At 42.7% G+C, this 10,000-nt stretch overlaps 1 protein-coding gene across 4 annotated transcripts in view; it reads right to left on the reverse strand.

The window, feature by feature from the left end:
• LOC143294251 (PDF receptor-like) overlaps positions 1–4,490 on the reverse strand; it is a 261,783-nt gene extending 257,293 nt beyond the window's left edge. For 2 of the 4 annotated variants that reach the window (XM_076605685.1, XM_076605689.1), the window contains exon 1: positions 4,304–4,463. The gene's annotated coding sequence lies outside the window, so the exon portion shown is untranslated. Of the gene's footprint in view, positions 1–4,303 lie in introns of all 4 variants that reach the window. The other 2 variants (XM_076605686.1, XM_076605688.1) reach the window with 2 other exon arrangements.
• Positions 4,491–10,000: the final 5,510 nt, after the last annotated feature.

A 10,000-nucleotide genomic window follows, 5' to 3' on the forward strand; every position in this document is an offset into this window, starting at 1 on the left:
TTCTGTCTCTCTGCCAGTCGATCTTTCTCTCTGTCTGTCTGTCTATCTGTCTCTCTATGTGTCTCTGTCTCTCTCTGCCTCTTTCTCTCTGTCTCTGTCTGTGTCTACCTCTGTCTATGTCTGTCTGTCTGTCTGTCTCTGTCTGTCTGTCTCTGTCTCTGTCTCTCTCTGTCTCTCTCTGTCTCTCTGTCTCTGTCTGTCTGTCTGTCTGTCTGTCTGTCTGTCTGTCTCTCTCTCTCTCTCTCTCTCTCTCTCTCTCTCTCTCTCTGCCCTGTCTATCAGTCTGCCTGTCATCCCTCCCATTCCTGTTTTGTCTGACGTCTCCACTCCGCCCCCCACTCTGCCTTCCTTGTTTGTTCAGGGCTTTATTGCTTTGTACATACATACACGTGACTATGCTGTGTACATGTGTATACTGTTTTGTATACTTTGCTGCAGTGAATAGTTTTACTGTTACTCTTTTCTTCTTTCCTCTTTTTTCCCCCGATGATACCAAGTGTAACAAGATCATAATGTGGTTAGTACTTCGCCCTCTTGAAATAGAATTTCGTTTCTCTCCACAAAAGTCATCTTTAGATAGCGTGTGTGTGAGTGAGTGAGTACGTGAATGTGTGAGTGAGTCAGTGAGCGAGTCAGTGAGTGAGTAAATGAATGAATGAGTTTGTAATCTAGTTACTTATTGAGTAAGATGGGTCGTGTGTTTGTTTCTTTTTTTATGTGTGTTGAGTTGTTTTTTTTCGTTCGTTCGTTTGTTGTTTTTACCCGTTGTTCTCTCGTTCTTTCGTCCTTCAGTTAATACGTCAGTCAGTCAGTTCAAAATCAAACCAGCTGCCTAGTCTCCACGAACCAAACAGCAAAATGTCACATCCATTTACAGTTCTAACCTTTTTTAAGAGGCGAGAATGAGTTTCACACAAACAGGTTATCCATCTGTCCTTTCTCGTGGTGTGCCTTCTACGCCGAATTCCACCCACGTCGACGATAGTTTTCCTTCATTTAGTGTATTTCTAGAACCTTTACACTTCCTAGTTCATCCATTCCCAGTTTAGTCCCTCTATTTCTAAACCAGCTTTTTTCATCCATTGCCAGTTTAGACAGGGAACCTATACATCACCTGTTTCATTTGTTTTCAGTTAAATCCCAGAACCTTTTTGCACCACCTGCTTCGTTCCCTCCCTGTTTAATCCTAAAAACTTTTACCCTCATCAATAACTGTGGCTGTAACTAATCCTAAAAACTTTTATCCTCATCAATAACTTTAGCTGTAACTGCTATGGTCTGCACAAAAGAGCATACCAGAACCATAGATCTATTAGTTTTCATTGTAATGAGCCTGGTCTATAAATGTGACATCTATAAAATCCATCCTCCTGCCAGTGACTGAACACTGGTGACTGATTTGGACACAAAAGTGGAACTAATTGGTGTGCCGCATTACAAATCGTATATGTGCTAAACCTCCAGTAACCAAGTCATACATTTGCTTAATGTTTCGGTTATTGGGTTGCGAGTGTGCGTCCTAATTAGCATGCAGCATCACAAATCGTGCATGTGTTGTTGTTTTTTTCTCTGGTACTCCTGTTTTACATCTGCATAATGTTTTGGTTATTGGGTTGCAGGTGTGCGTGCTAGTTAGCATGCAGCATAACAAATCGTGCATGTGTTTTTTGTTTTTTTTTAATCTCTGGTATCCTTGTCTTACATCTGCATAATGTTTCGGATTATTGGGTTGCGAGCGTGCGTGTGAATAAAGTCCCTGCTCAGAGCAAGTCCCCAGATGCTTGTTGTGGTGGTCTGGCGGGAGGCGGCTGAAAGCATTAGCTGTCTCCCTTAACCCATGCGTGAATTTTGCAGGCTTTAAAGGTCTCACCAGCACATTGCGTTTATGCACAGGTCAGGTATCTACTTCTTTACAGGCATCTGTTTCTGTGCAGATGTTGGGTATTGTGTGTGTGGATCAGTTCGGCCTCCTTGAAAATGAAACTTGAAAATACCCGGAATGATAATTTGTAATACATCCTACACTGAATCACTGGATGAATGATGTGTCTGAAAAAAAATACCTATGGTCATCACTTTTACCACCATATTCCGTCTCTGTGCGAAACCAATTTTAAAAGAGACAAACAGAATACAAGGACTGTTCGCAGCAGTCTGTGTATCACTGTATTTTATATTGGTAGAGCCTACTTTTCTTTGAAAAAAAAACCTTTAAAACTCGTCTTTTCTTGGTGATGTGTTTAACGTTTCCAGGTCAAACCCACAGTTGTTCTATAGTAATCCTATTTTGTTTCTTTGTTGTTGTTGTTTTTTGGGGGTAGCGGAGGTGTTTTGTTTTATATTGAGTTTTTTGTTTTGTGAGTTTTTTTTTATTTCAGGGAAAGGTTAATTGTCTATTTCTTTGTACCTTTATACACGAAATCGCACGAACTTGCACGTAAACTGTGCACATAACATTCTACATGCATATAAGCAAAGAAAACAAAACCAGAGAATCAAAATGTAAAATAAATGAATAAATAGATATATATAAAAGAGGGAGACATTCGGATAAAAAAAAAAAAAAGATGAGAAAATAAATAAGACCAAAAATCGTCTTACGAGCAAATAACAGAAAGCAGAGAACACGCATCTATACACAAAATTACAAGAAAAAGAAGAAAGTTACCTGTAGAATGTCAGCTTCGGGGTTTCAAACAACAAAAAATCCCGTCACCCACACACGACAAAATCATGTGAATAATGACAATCTACAACAAAAAAAAAGTTTTAGTCTCTCAAATTGTTCGGACGAAAGATAACTAAGAACTACACATAAAATCAAACACATGAATAGATAACCACTGTATCACCACCATAAAGCAACAAAGAAGTTATAAACATATACCTTCGGAATGGTTCTGAGCGTTTTCTTCTATACATCTGTTTTCAAATGCACTTTAATTCTTTTCCTTTTAAACTGGAGCAGATAGGCGGTGTTAACAACTTTTGCGAAGGCACTGAACTTGGATACTATGAAATACTCTGCTTGTGTAAACGAGCTCACATTATCAAAGGTATCTGAGCATTGTACGATTAAAAACTCACAATATTACCTGATGTATCTTCTTACCTTGTAGAAGCATTTCACGCGAAATAGTTCACATCGGCATCGAAACTTTTTTTTCATGGATCGGTTTTAAGTCGGTTGGGAGAGGGGCTCCTATGCTTTGGCGAAAGTATTCACGATAAAAAGGATATCACAATTGAAGGCAGAGATCTCACTAGAATGAATTCACAATGCTGTTAAATACATTTTGTTGGCGCGCGCGCGCGCGCGCGCGCGTGTGTGTGTGTGTGTAGTTGTTGTTGTTAGTACAGTTAAATTGAAAAATGTACGTCAAAGAGCTCAAGAAAATAATTTTTGGAAAGCAGATACTTTCAAAACGTTTGTAAACTCTGCTTTCAAAGTGATATTCAGAACAGTTTTAGTATGACAATGTACTTCACACCATTTCTATTGATGATTTCTGCTTTGGGAATGAAACTCTACCAACCATTGTTAACTTTTTTTCCCTTACGTTTGAAGTTAACCTTTTAGTCTTCCTTTGAGAATTGTTCTTTTCTAATAATCATAACTTGGCACTTTGAGTTGTGTATTTTGATCACTAGAGCTTCTTGTTTCTGAATTAAATTGACGGCTTTCATACAAAGCATGTCAGTTATGTACTTTTACCTCACTTAAGACTAATTCGTACATCTGCTTCAAAACAGATTCAAGACAAAACCAGGTACACTACCTTTCTTCTACGTGTAGAAGATCGTTGTGCTGAGTTTATCTAATACCAGTAAGAACATTTTATTACCTGATAAACCCATAGACAATATAAGACATTTGGTGAGTGTATATTAGCATACAATCCCTTCAAAAGATATTGAACACGTGATCAGAATTTTTTTTTTTCTTTCGTTATTCAGAAGAACTTTGTGTCAACTTTTCTGTTTTACATAGAAGAATATTCATTAAGTAGGCAAACTCACTATAAAAATAATAAAACGCTTGCCTTTCATACTTTGATAAACATTCAAAACTCTTACTTTCTTGTCACAAAGATAGAGAGACAGACAGAAACAGAGAATCACAATTGCTGGAGAATATTTTGATGGACCCTCATGTGCTTTTTTACACAACACTGACAAACTCTTACTTGCCTGTAAAACACATGCACATAGTATCCAAGGCCAAAATAAACAACAAAATAATTTTTTTAAGAAATAAGAACTCTTGCTTCAAGAAAAAATTCGTGAAAAAGAAACAGCAAACCTTAGCTTTGATGAACTTTGATGAATTCTTACTTGCTTGCAAAACAATTGCACACTGTAGTATCCAAGGCCAAAACAAACCCCCCTAAAATGAATTAAGAACTCTTACTTGAAGAAAAGTCGTGAAAAACTAACAGCAAACCTTAGCTTTCGCGGACTCCGGTCGCTTGCGATGGCGTTGTGACGTGACTGGAGAGAGAGGGGGACAGACACACACACACACAGACAGAGGGAGGAGAGAGGGGGGGGAGGAGGTGAGGTGGAGGGGGTGGTGGTGTCGGATGAAGCTGCGGCATCGTTGTGTAGTCTTTGTTGTTCGTGTCGCAGTGCGCGCGCGCCAAGTAGTGTCATCATCGACCTGCTGCAGTAGGCGGTGGGTGGTGGTTTTTGCGGCGGTTTTCTGGAAAGGCACCGATGTGTGAGAAAAGCGGTGTCAGGGGAAAACGGGGCACCCTCTGCCTCCTTTCCTTTCTTTCTTCTCCGGTGTTGTTTTGTTGTTGTTGTTGTTGTTGTTTGTTTTTGTTTTGTTTTGTTTTGTTTTTTGGGGGGTCGGGGGGGGGGGGGGGGTCGGGGGGGGGGGCAGAATTTTGCCAGTGACAGCCCTTTTGTTGTCGTGGATTCCTTAACGTTCGTAAAGTGCATATTGCACACGGGACCTCGGTTTAATCCATACCACCACTCACACCTCTTTCTCCCCTTCTCCTGTCCATTTGTGTGTATGTGCGTTCGCGCGCGCGCGTGTGTATTTGTGTATATGTGTGTGTGTGTGTTGCGTGTGTGTGTGAAGTGGGACGGTATTTGCATGTTGGGAAGGTAATTCGCGAGAAAATAATTGTTTGGACTGGTACAATGAACTGTTTTGTATCCGTTTGTATTGTCCCTCGTCGTGCTTTTCATGTCGTTGTCCTTAGAACGAATAAATAAGTTCCCTAGTTTTGACTCTGGCTTCATATGTGTTGAATGCTTGGAGAGGTCAACTTCTTCTTCTTCTTCTTCTTCTGCGTTCGTGGGCTGCAACTCCCACGTTCACTCGTATGCACACGAGTGGGCTTTTACGTGTATGACCGTTTTTACCACGCCATGTAGGCAGCCGTACTCCGTTTTCGGGGGTGTGCATGCTGGGTATGTTCTTGTTTCCATAACCCACCGAACCCTGACATGGATTACAGGATCTTTAACGTGCGTATTTGATCTTCTGCTTGCATATACACACGAAGGGGGTTCAGGCACTAGCAGGTCTGCACATATGTTGACCTGGGAGATCGTAAAAATCTCCACCCTTCACCCACCAGGTGCCGTCACCGTGATTCGAACCCGGGACCCTCAGATTGCGCCCGTCGGAGAGGTCACCGTCTCTTGAAGGAGGTATATGACATGCAGATACATGATGAAAACTTCTAGGAGCAATACTGCAAACCACAGAATGCAGGATATTTTATTATCTCTGGTAAAATAATAAATGAATAAATAAATAAATATATATAAAAAAAACACTAGTTCTGTCATGACATTTACATTAGAAAAGAACCTGTCATGAACATGTCACTGAACTGAGATGTGCGCCTGCTGCTTTTGACTTTCGTCCAACTTAGTATAGACTGGAAAAGAAGGAAACCTCTCTTTACCTCTTTCTGTCTGTCTATCTCTCTGTCTGTCCATCTCTGTCTCTGTATCCCCCTCTCTCTCTGTCTACCTCTCTATCTATCTATTTATCTATCTATCTATCTGTATGTCTGTCTATCTGACAGTTGTGGTTTAAACAGTATTTTATTTGGAACATGTCACAATACAGCACAGATATCGATGAACAGGACAACAAGAAAATCTTATATAAGTCCTGTCCTGACACATGTACATACTGAATATGTGACGGATGTCATCATAACTAGAAGACGTGAACATACATGAGTTTTGAACAAAACTAAGCTGAGATATAAATATAAAGTGAAGAAAATGAATAATAAACGAGTGGTGGAGGAAGAAGTCAATAGAGAGAGAACGAGAAGCATCAACGCTGGGGCACAAGCACAGCAAGACTAACTTGGCCGACAAACAAGGCGGCGAGGGTCAACCGTCCCGCGAAAAAAAAACAACTATAATATAGTAATCATCATCATAATCATCATCATAATGATAATCATAGTAACAAACGCTTATACACAGGCGCAGAATCTTGTGCAGGGACAACCCAAACCGATGTAGCACACCAGAAATTCACGCACACCCAATGCATCAAGCTCTCAATCAAAGGGATAAAAGGCAAACATCATACTAAATAACGTATGATATGTTGTTGACACGATGCGCACTGTGTGCATTAAGGAGCTGGGGGGGAGAGAGAAAGGTGGTGGGGAAGAGACTTGAAGAGAACAGGGGGTACAGAAGGGATTGTGGGGATGGTGGGGGGAGGTGGTGGGGCAGAGAGATTTGAAGAGAACAGGGTGTACAGAAGGGATTGGGGGAATGGGGGGGGAGGTGGTAGGGCAGAGAGACTTGAAGAGAACAGGGTGTACACAAGGGATTGGTGAGATCGGGGGGCAGGGGGGGAGAAAGGTGGTGGAGCATAGAGACTTGAAGAGAACAGGGGTTACAGAAGGGATTGGCGTGATGGGGGTGGGGAGGTGGTGGGGCAGAGAGATTTGAAGAGAACAGGGGGTACAGAAGGGATTGGCGAGATCGGGGGGCAGGGGGGCGGGGGGGAGAAAGGTGGTGGGGCATAGAGACTTGAAGAGAACAGGGGGTACAGAAGGGATTGTGGGGATGGTGGGGGGTTGGGGGGGAGAAAGGTGGTGGGGCAGAGAGACTTGAAGAGAACAGGGGGTACAGAAGGGATTGTGGGGATGGTGGGGGGTTGGGGGGGAGAAAGGTGGTGGGGCAGAGAGACTTGAAGAGAACAGGGGGTACAGAAGGGATTGTGGGGATGGTGGGGGGTTGGGGGGGGAGAAAGGTGGTGGGGCAGAGAGACTTGAAGAGAACAGGGGGTACAGAAGGGATTGGGGGGATGGGGGGGGAGGATGTGTGGGGGAGGGGAGGTATTGTCGGTCAGTTAATTGGAACAGCTGTCACCGACTGTGTCTGTGGTGGACAGAGGGTGACCAGACAGTCGGACGTGGCACGAGGGATGACAACGACACGAGCCTGTCAAAAGTTAATGGTTGCCCAGTCCCTGTTAGTTATGCCCCCTGCTGCTCTTCTTGAGGCGAAGGCGGATGCACTGCAGTGGAGAGCGGTGGGAGTGCCAGTGACCAACAGACAGACAGTGGAAGAGAGGAAGGAATAACAAACGGTAGAAAGAAATGAAAGGAAGAAAAAGAAGGGAGAAAGAGAAGAAAGATAGTTAAAAGCAGGCAGAGAAAGAAAACAGAAAAAAAGAAAGGATGCAAGATCTACAACAAAATATACTGAAAAAAAAAAATCATCAAACTTATGTATTTGCTTTTGTGTTAAAAATTCTATACAATTTTAAAATGCATACGTTTTAGACTTTCCCTCAAGGCATGCATTCTCCCGGAAACGGAGTATGACTGCAAGGTTGGGGGGGGGGGGGGTAAAACGGTGATACACGTAAAAACCCACTCGTGTATGCGAGTGAACGTGGAAGCCGCAGCCCACGAACGAATATGCAGAAGACTGGGGGTCTGACCAAGCGCGTTGTGTTATCCTGCTGGTCAGGCATCTGCGTAGCAGGTGTGGTATTGCATATTATGGATTTGTCTGAGCGCAGTAACGCCTTCATGAGAAACTGAAAACGTCATCAGGATAATCATTTTACCGTAAAGTGGAACATGAACATGACAAAATTGTATGACAGCATCCACTTGCTCATCATAGGGCATGGTGTTTACCCTACAATGTTCATGCCATGGTAAAGAGGTACACTGCACAGAGTGTAAGGCAGGGAACAATCTCATGCAATGGCCGAAATATGAGACACAGAAAATGGCCATTCCTCACAGTGGAATCTATAAAGGGATGATGATTATGTTTCCCTTTTTCGTTTCGAGGTTTTGCAGCCAACGACTGAAGCTTATTACTTTTTGTCACACTGTCTGTTTATGTGTATGTTGAGTGTTGTAATTTATTACTTTTTGTCACAAGATATTTTTTCTTTCTCTGTGTGTGTGTGTGTGTGTGTGTGTGTGTGTGTGTGTGTGTGTGTGTGTGTGTGTGTGTGTGTGTGTGTGTGTGTGCTCGTGTGTGTGTGTGTGTTGTATCTTATTACTTTTTGTCACAAGAGATTTCTGTCTCTGTGTGTGTGTGTGTCTGTCTGTCTGTCTGTGTCTGGCTGTGTGTGTGTCTCTCTGTGTCTGTGACTCTGTGTCTCTCTGTGTGTCTGTGGTCTGTGTGTCTGTGTGTGTCTGTGTTTGTGACAAGCAAACATCGCCGAGTTACTAGCAGGGACGAGCAATGACCATGTTAGCAATGACCATGTTTCCCCAGCGTCCGAAAGGGGCCAGACAATGAGCATAATCATACTGCACGGACCATGAAGGCGACATCTGACCGTGCGTGCGTGTGTATTGTGCCAAGCTGGAAGATAATGATTATACCCCGGGTGACCACGACCAGACGACAGAGGTCTCTGGTTTGTGTGGTAGTCGTGTTATTATCGGGTGGGGTGTTCGTCTTCAAGGGAGGCTATTTTGTTTCAGGGGTTGAGCATTTCATCGTATCTCGGTCATTCGTTTAAGCGTTTGGATATGCTGCATACAGTTATAGGAATAAACAAATATGCATGAAAAGGGAAATGCAAAAAAAAAGTAAGCGTGCACACATATGCGTATGTATGTTTATAGACGCGTGCGCACGAACGCGCACGTGTGTACACACAGACAAACATATATAGACACACGCGTGCACTCACACATAAGCAAGCGCACGCGCGCACACACACACACACACACACACACACACACACACACACACACACACACACCACAAAAAGAGACGGTCTGGGGGGTGGGGGGGGGGGGCAGAGAATTATCTATAGTTTAAAATAACGTTTGAAAAAGTATGTCTTAAGATGAGACTTGAAAGATTTAATAGTGGAGCAGTGTATGGTGTTTCGTGGTAGAGATTTCCAAAACCAAGATGGTAGCAGAACCAGTCAATGGACTGAAACCTATGCAAATTATCCTGAACTTCATTCTCTCAGATACGGGGGGGTAGGGGGGGAACACTGGGGGGGGGGGGGGGGAAACAGTGTAAAACTGATACAGAAGTAGTAAAGTACACGGTTGTCTGCAAGAGGCTTCCAAGATCAGAGTTTTGAACGTTCTGTGTGGGTCCTTTGACAATAAGAAAAGATAAATACATTTTTTTTAAAACTGCTACTTATAATGATAATATGTATAAAGCGCAAAAAACCTGATGAAGTCCACTATAGGCCTGACTAAAGCGCGTTGGGTTACGCTGTTGGTCGGGCATCTGCTTGGCAGATGTGGTGTAGCGTATATGGATTTGTCCGAGCGCAATGACGCCTCCTTGAGCTACTGAAACTGAAACTGACAAAAAGAAGTAAACCTTTTTTTGGAAGAATAAAGAATTGCGGTGGTCAAAAATCATGGAAAGAACGCACGGAGTGATTAATGTTTTTGTTGCATCATGTATGAGGTGTTTCAGTAAACAGTAAATCAACTTTTGCCAATATTTTGACAGTAAAATCCAAACAAACAGAGCTGTAGCACAAGCGGTTTGG

Source organism: Babylonia areolata, chromosome 19, assembly GCF_041734735.1.
Source record: "Babylonia areolata isolate BAREFJ2019XMU chromosome 19, ASM4173473v1, whole genome shotgun sequence".
Classification (NCBI taxonomy): Eukaryota; Metazoa; Mollusca; class Gastropoda; order Neogastropoda; family Buccinidae; genus Babylonia; species Babylonia areolata.